This window comes from Callorhinchus milii, unplaced genomic scaffold (assembly GCF_018977255.1).
Source record: "Callorhinchus milii isolate IMCB2004 unplaced genomic scaffold, IMCB_Cmil_1.0 Scaffold12, whole genome shotgun sequence".
Classification (NCBI taxonomy): domain Eukaryota; kingdom Metazoa; phylum Chordata; class Chondrichthyes; order Chimaeriformes; family Callorhinchidae; genus Callorhinchus; species Callorhinchus milii.
The window spans coordinates 5150077-5159639 of record NW_024704753.1 but is presented as its reverse complement, the minus strand read 5'-3'; positions in this window follow the sequence as shown (position 1 = coordinate 5159639).

Sequence of the window (9563 nt, the reverse complement as noted above, 5' to 3'; positions counted from 1 at the left end):
GTCTCTCTATCCCCTCCCAACACACACACAGACATACACCCTCCTCTCTCTCTCCCCCCAACACACACCCACATATACCCTCACTCTGTCTCTCTACCCCCTCCCAACACACACACAGACATACACCCTCCTCTCTCTCTCTCTCTCTCTCTCTGTCTCTCTCCCCCCCAACACACACCCACATATACCCACACTCTGTCTCTCTCCCCCCCAACACACACCCACATATACCCACACTCTGTCTCTCTATCCCTCCCAACACACACACATACATACACCCTCCTCTCTCTCCCCCCCCAACACACACCCACATATACCCACACTCTGTCTCTCTATCCCCTCCCAACACACACACAGACATACACCCTCCTCTCTCTCTCTCTGTGTCTCTCCCCCCCCCCCCCAACACCATCCACATATACCCACACTCCCCCCCCCCAAACCCACCCACATATACCACACTCTCCCCCCCCCCAACACCCACATATACCCACACTCTGTCTCTCTATCCCCTCCCAACACACACATACATGCACCCTCCTCTCTCTCTCTCTCTCTGTCTCTGTCTCTCTCTCCCCCCCCCCCAACACACACCCACATATACCCACACTCTGTCTCTCTACCCCCTCCCAACACACACACATACATGCACCCTCCTCTCTCTCTCCCCCCCTCCTCTCTGTCTCTACCCTCAACACACACTCACATATACCCTCCTCTCTCCCCCCAACACACACCCACATATACCCTCCTCTCTCCCCCCACCCCCCCCAACACACACCCACATATACCCCCACTCTGTCTATCACTCTCCTCAGCTGCTATTGGGAAAGCTGCTGCTGGGGGGGGGGGGAAAAATTCGCTTTACTTTGCAGTGCTCCTCTGTTAATAAGGCTATAGCGAACAGGAAAAATAATCAGAATTCATCTGTTTCTCTCCTCTTCAGCTTTGCCGATTTCATTACCAAATAGACAAGAGGATTAGAGAGACTCCGACCCCCCCCCCCCCACCACCACCCACTGCCCCCATTGCCCCTATGATGTTTTTAATGGATTTTTTTTTGGAAAAAAAAGAAAATGAAGTCAAATGGTTATCTGACCTGGACAGCACAGGTCTGACAGGGAGAGCACTCACTCCACTCTGCTTTTTGAATGGGTTTCTTTTTAAGTTATTTTCTGCTGATTTGTTGATTTTGAAGCAGTAATTTTCTGCTTTGGAAGTGAATGCCCCGCTTTCTGGGGCAGAGAATGGCATTTATCCGGAGGTGGAAAAGGAGCTTTACCTTTGGGTCCCGACGGCCCCAACACCCATTCAGTCATTACTAACTGCTGGTAAGGAAGGCAGTGATCACTGAATTGACCTAAACCCCGTGAAATGCCATCTCTAACCCAACAGCGTTTATCGTTCCATAGTTGGTCTGTGTTTTTACCAAACCTGAAGCCACATTTACAGCACTCACCACCACCCCCACCCCCCCCCCCCCACACCACCACCCCCACAACCACCCACCCCCCCCCCACACCCCCACAACCACCCCCCACCCCCCCCACCCACACACCACCACCCCACCCACAACCACCCCACACCCACAACCACCCCCACCCACACACCACCCCACCCCACACACCACCCCACCCACACACCACCCCCCACCCACACACCACCCACCCACACCCCCACACCACCCACAACCACCCCCCCCACACACCACCCACAACCACCCCCCCCCACACACCACCACCCCACAACCACCCCCCACCCAAAACCACCCCCCACCCACAACCCCCCCCACACACACCACCCCCCACCCACAACCACCCCCCCACACACACCCCCCCACACACCACCACCCCACAACCACCCCCACCCACAACCACCCCCCACCCACAACCACCCCACCCACAACCACCCCCCACCCACACCACCAACAACCACCCCCCCCACACACCACCCCCCACACACACCACCCCACAACCACCCCACCCACAACCACCCCCCCACACACACCCCACCCACCACAACCACCCCCCACCCCCCCCCCCACACACCACCACCCCCACAACCACCCCCCACCCACAACCACCCCCACCCACAACCCCCCACACACCACCCCACCCACACACCACACCACCCCACACACCCCCCCCACACCACACCCACAACCACCACCCACAACACCCCCCACCCACACACACCCACCCCACCCCCCCACCCACACCACCACAACCACCCCCCCACACACCACCCCACCACCACCCACCCCACCCACACCACCCACAACCACCCCCACACACACACCACCCCCCACCCACACCCACCACACCACCCCCCACACACACACCCCCCCACACCACCCACAACCACCCCCCACCCACCCCACCCACACACCCCCACCCCACCCACACCCCCCACAACCACCCCCACCCCCACACCACCCCCCACCCACACCACCCACAACCACCCCCCCACACACCACCCACCCACAACCACCCCCCACCCACAACCACCCCCCACAACACCCCACCCACACCACCCCCCACCCCCCACCCCACACCCACCCACACCACCCACAACCACCCACCCACCCACCCCCACACCACCCACAACCACCCCCCACCCACACACCCACAACCACCCCCCCACACACACACCCCCACCCACAACCACCCCCCACCCACCCACACACCCCACCCCCACCCACAACCACCCCACACCCACCACCACCCCCACCCACCCACAACCACCCCCCACCCCCCCACCACCCCCACCCCACCGCTCCCCACCCCATCATCTCCTCCCTGGTATTGTAAAAATAAAGGATTGAATCCACTTTCTTCAGTACCTTGTGTTTTTCCGAGTCTCCTCTCGCAGAGGATCTCTTTGTCGATCTCTGTTCTTTCTCCTGATGGCGATTCTTGGGGGTGAGTTAAGATCCACTTGTGACACGACAGTGGCAGGAACTCCCAAGGTCGTAAATGCACCGGATTTGTGAGCAGCTGCTGGGATTAGAGAGACACAGAGAGAGAGAGAGAGAGAGAAGAGAGAGAGAAGAGAGAGAGACGTGTCACTTTGTGGGCAATGGGAGGGTGGAGTGGGGGCAGTTTGTTTGTTTGTTTGGTTTAAAATTATTATTATTATTATTATTATTATTATTAAAATAAAGTCTTTCTGTGGCTGGGATGTGAAACTGAGAACCCAAGTGGGAGATTTTCCAGATGTGCAGCCGAGAATATGTTGGAACAGGTGGAATTAACCGTTTCCGCGCCGCTGTTGGATTTCTCGTGTAAACTTGCACTAAGTACGTGTGACTGATTGCTTCCACTTGTGTGGAGCGATATCAATATAAGCGATGTTCCGCCTCGCACCTTAATTTAACATTGCAATCAGAATTTTGTTTAAAAAAAATTGACAGTGAAGTTGGGCAACTGATCAGAATGCAGCACTAACGGTTGAATAGCATTGCAGGATCAGTCCTGGGTGAGCAGTATATCAATGAATGACTGATAAATCATTAATATATTCTTAATATCCACTGATAGCGGTGACTAAAGGCAAAATGCATTACAGCCCAGAATGTTACAGGTTTGGACTGAGTTAGTTAATCCGAGCGAGGGTCTCACCCCTGATCTTACAATAGGTCTTAAGACCCCAGGTAAGGTAGAGAAGATGTCCCTGATGGATCTCTATTCAGCTATCCCTGCTGAGGCGCATATAGAATCATACAGAATGTTACAGCACCAAAACAGGTCATTTGACCCAACTCATCTAATCTGGTGTTTAAATACTTCGAAGCATTTTGCTTCAACCATAGTTTCCGTCAGCAAGTTCCACATTCTCACCATCCTTTGCGTAAAGATATTCCTCCTAAACTCCCTTTCGGGCTTTCTTATGTTATGACCCCTCACTTGGGACTAACCAACAAATGGAAACAGCCACTTAGCATCTATCTTGTTGAATCATTTCATAATTTTAAACACCTCTATCAGCTTCCCACTCAATTGTCCACCTCCATCCATATCCCACACCAAACGCCACCCAAACCCTTACTCACCCCTTTGCACTCCTCGCCTGTTTCCCTAGCTCCATCAGCCAGAAATTCCAACTTCAACACCCACAGCCCCATCTGCATCAAACTCTGCACACCCATCATCCCAGTCCTCACCAGGCTCCACTGTCTCCCCATCTCCCAGCAGATCAATGTCATGGTCTTCACCTTTCATGCCCTCCATATCTCTCTGATCTCCTCCTGTCCTACTCCTCTGCTCAGCCTCATCCACTCAGCTAACGTTTCTGTTGGTCAGTTCTGCATATGGTCCATCACTGAACACACATAGTTAAGAAGTGGCGGCCACATACGCAGGAATCGGCTGGAGTAGGAGAAAAGTGCAAGCTCTAATGTGAGCTGCATGGCTTACTGGTTTCTCACATGAACATAAACTCAATGTTTATTGGAACTTTTCTAATCTCACGTTTCATTTTAAAACCAGTTGCCCATTTACTGCCTGTAAATAGGTTGGCTTTCAAGAGAGCTCACTTTTTGACGCCCAGCACTAACTCACCAGATTTCCAGCTAATTAAATATTTATCATGCAAACAAGACAACCTTGTACCTTCTGTTTACACAAGCCATTTTCTACAAGATTGATCTGTAAAGAATCATCATAAATCTAAACTTCGGAACTTGAGAGCAGATGTCCAGGAAAGGCAGGTTAGAGACAGAGTAAATCTTCCCACAAAGGAAAGGAAAGCTCTTCAGATGGATTATTCCGGAGATTTATTTCTTAAATGGAATCTGCTAACATGATGTTGCTTTGCAAGATTGCATTTGCAAACAGCCACACATTCAGTGCCTAACCTCAGCAAATACATTTTGAATATTCCCTGCAGTAAATATTTGAACTTTGACTGGCAATGCTTCCTCTTAATAATAATAATCCGTGCATTTGATATAGCATCTTATCACGTCGTTGAGACATCTCAAACCTCTTCACAAAATATACTGTAAAGTGAATTGACTGAGAGTTGCTTTTGCAAAGTGCCCCAAACTGGCTCCTTAAGCTACATATAAACCATGTTTCTTTTTTGCAACAAATTGCTGCTATTTTCATGGCTATTGGTCACAAAGGATGCTGTATAAATCATCACTTTACAGTGTGATTCAGGAGCAACTCTTGCTGGAGACCTCATGTGTTGGACACACACTCCCTACACTCATAGTGAATAGATCATTTTCAATGTGCATTTCCAGCTATCTTTGTGGTGACAATGGAGGAAGGATGGAGATAATAATAATAATAATAATAATAATAATCCTTGCATTTGATATAGTGCTTTTCACGTCGGGAGGACGTCCCAAAGCGCTTCACAGAACACACTGTAAAGTGAATTGACTGTATATTTGTGGGCGAACGCGGCAGCCAATTGCGCACAGCAATGTCCCACAAACAGTCGTAGATTGAAAATGACCAATTTATTATTGTTTTTGTTTGGGAGGGATTATTATTAGGCTCTGTGTGGAGTAAGGAAACTTGCCCAAGGTTTCGCCCTCTGCCTGGAATTGAACTCAGGTCTCTCACTTGCAAAGCGAGTGCTCTAACCACTGAGCTACAGGACTCCACAGTGTACAGTGTACAGATGAACAGTGTTCTTGAGGTTGAGCTGGTTGCAAGATGGCACCCCTTTGTGGAGCTGAAGGCACAGTGGAGATGAGTTGACTCTCTCTGATGCAATTGTTGGTCAAACATCTAGGACAGTCAACTCCAAATATTGTAAGGCACAATATTGACCAGTGACTAACCAATCTACCTTTAATCATCCATGTCACAGTTGGGGGGGAGGAGGGAAAATTAGGTTTCAGCCCACTTAGCACCTGCTAACCTTCAAAGCCAATGTCCTGACAGGTAATATGGTCATTGCAACCACTAAACAAATTCTCATCACGTGATTATTTTTAGTTAAATTCCAATACACATCTTGAGGTTCCTAAAGCCTTGGCCTCTGCTCTGTGAGCACAGTCAAAGTGGGAGTTGACCTCAGGTAGGACAGTGCACTGCAATACAAGCTTCCCCTGTGAGTCTCCTTGTTGAATCACCCCCCCCCACCCCCCCAAAAAAAAAGATGCATCTGGTTAATTGTCTTCAACTTAAATCAACAGCAAATAGAAACATTTTACATTTTGAACACTTGGTTTGGAACTCTCTCAGCCCCTGCATCTTTTTCTGAGATGCTATTCAACATACATGGCAATAAGCCAACTCTTCGACATCCTGCCTCTATTTAACTGAGCAATCAGAGCTTACTGCTGCTTACTGTCAGCATTTCTCCAGTTTAATTTGAAAGACTTTGTGTTGCAACTACAATCTCTCAGCTGTCAACTGTTCTTATTTGCATGGATAGAAACAGCAGCTTAGTTTTTGGAGAGGGATGCTGCAGTTTAGGTAGAGAGCAGCCTTAAGAGGACCAGGCTGTTCCAGTTATGAATCCTTTTCCTCAATTTCATAGCACTGTTATTAACAAACAGGCCAAGAAAGAACACGCATTTGCATTGATCCCTATACCAGTCTGAGATCATGGCATGTGTGTACACCAAGGCTGAACATATCTGCCCTTATTTTAATCTGAGTGATGCTCATTGAAGTCTGATGGGATTCTTCATCATTTCAATTTCAGGCACAGCCTTCTAAAGGAAAACAAGAAAAAAAATTCCAATGTGTATCAAAAACAAAAAAACCAAGAACAAGACAATCATGACTTGAGTCAACACGTTGTCTAACACGACACTATGTACTCTAGTTCCAGCTCACCAATGCGGCAATGTCTACTTTAACAGCAACTAACCACCTCTGTGACCTTTATTATAATTGATGATTCAAATTCGAAAACAATCTGTTTCCTTCGTTTAAGTATCATGCAGGATATTATAATAACAAATAATAATCCTTGCATTTGATAAGGTGCTTTTCTAGGTTCTTGGGCCATTCCTGGTTCGTCTTGAAAAGCTCTGGATGGTTAATGCTCCTGTAGCCATCTCCTAGTGACAGCTGCAACATTGACCTTGTGTGGAAAGACTGCACTGTTGCTTTTTCAATGCAATGATCCATTTCACTATTGTCGCAATACAATTCTGTATTCTGCTGAGCTTGGAATGCACCGGTGCAGCTCAATGCTGTCGCTCATTTCAATGCTTTTGCAAGTGAACTGCTTTCATGAATATGCGAACAAGGAAACTTGAAAAGACTTACCAAATGCAATCTGAAGTATGTGTCCCTATGAATGAGACTCGTTTTGCTTTAGGTTCAATTCTAGTTCTTCAATATCACAGGAAACACAAGAATATAAGATGTGGCAACACGAAAAAGCCATTGGACCCATCCAGCCTGCTGAGCCATCTGGTTCATGAGCCAATCTCACTCTTTATCTCTTTTACCCGACTCCTGGAATCCTCTGAACAACTGAATAATTCATCAGTATTTACCACTGATTTCAATAGCTGAACCCTTATATCACAAGAAGTTACAGTAGTTCTTGAATGATTGCAGCAAATCAGATCCAACTCTAAATGTGTTGGATTGCAAGAAAGGTACATTTATCAGGTGCCAAACACTGCAAAGCGTTTATTTAATCGGTGCATAATGATCCATCGCCGACGTTTCCCTCACATTGACTGAGAAGGAAGGACGGGTACAAAACGATTGCTCTGAGTATCTGAATTTGTTAACAATCCTTCCTGGTGGTGCATTATTCACAGGTAAGGGAATTTGGAGACCACCCTTTAAAGATCGACCCTACCTTTGTCAGTCTGCAAATAAAATGCATGCAGTTGTAATAAATATATTTGTAGTTTCTTTTGCATTCGTGTTGGCTTGCACGCCACTAAGAAACAATTTAAATTACAGAGGACGTTTCTTCCTGTGGGAACCTGATTGGAAGGGAAGGAGCTTTTTAGAAAGGTTTGCAAGAGGCAGCGTTCCTTCCCAAATGTATTGCAATTTAATAGCTCAAAAAGGCTACTCCTGAAACAATGAGGTGGTCAGAGCTCACCTGTGGGCAACACATCTGGATATCAGCCTCTGTAAAAGTTCTCCTCCATTTCCTAACCCACAAATAATGTGTTCAAGCCTCGAAAATGCGAAATAAATAGCAAAAGCTTTAATCCCCGCACACAGCCGCCATCCTCTACACTCAGCATCACTTCCATAAAACGACCAAACACACCTTTGGCTTTTGTGTTATTCATTTGGGGACAATGGCAAACACTGAATTCACAAGAAGTGCAACAGACACGTTTGCAGGAAAAGAACCGAATTAGAAGCAACTTGTTTTGGTTTAAGCCCCAAAACTTTGTCGATCTTTCCCATTCCTTTCCCGAGCACCAGGTGATTGCTCGCAGCTCCATCACCTCTGGACCACAGCCCCAGCACATCGCAAAGAGCCCTCACCATCATCACACAGTGTTCTGGCTCCATCTACCGACAGATCAAGGAATACACCTGCAGGAAGCCCTCAAGGTACATTCAGCAGCTCTCTCTGTGCCTGATGTCCACCATCGCAGTTCCCTGTTTTAATAATAATAATAATAATAATAATCCTTGCATTTGATATAGCGCTTTTCACGTCGGGAGGACGTCCCAAAGCGCTTCACAGAACACACTGTAAAGTGAATTGACTGTATATTTGTGGGCGAACGCGGCAGCCAATTGCGCACAGCAATGTCCCACAAACAGTCATGGATTGAAAATGACCAATTTATTATTGTTTTTGGTTTTGGAGGGATTATTATTAGGCTCTGTGTGGAGTAAGGAAACTTGCCCAAGGTTTCGCCCTCTGCCTGGAATTGAACTCAGGTCTCTCACTTGCAAAGCGAGTGCTCTAACCACTGAGCTACAGGACTCGATTCCTCTCTCTGTATTGTTGGATTGATCATATGGTCTCAGAAGAATCTCTTTCTTTCAAGAACAAATCCGATAGGTTTCTGTTAGGAAATAATATTTCATACGGTATATAGTTTGGGACCAGACAGGTGCAATGCAACTGCCAGGACGGTGGAAGGCGAATTGGATGGATCTTGGTCTTTTTTCACTTAGCGACTTATTATGTTCTAGATCTGGAAGTGCTGTTCTTTCACAGGCAACTCCTTAATCCGGGCAAGAATTTTACTTTGTTCCTTTTCTAAATGAGCATCGACACAGATGTTCCATCAGATGACTTTTTTTTTAAAATCGGTTCATTCCTAAAATTAATTGATTTGAAATAATCACTTGAGGATCAATTCCTTATCAATCTGATTCCAAACTAAGAACTAAAACATACGCTTATTGTTTTCTTCTTCATGTCATGACTTGGCAATCAACACCAGCAAAAAAATAATAATAGAAGTTTGAGTTAGTGCCTATAAAAATAATAAAAATCCTTGCATTTGATATTGCACCTTATTACACCATTGAGACATCGCAAAATGCTTCATAGAACATACAGCAAAGTGACTTGATTGTATGCAAAAACTCGATGCATCGGGCTGAAATGGGGACGAAAGAGGAGGGAAAAGACCAAATAACAATGAACTT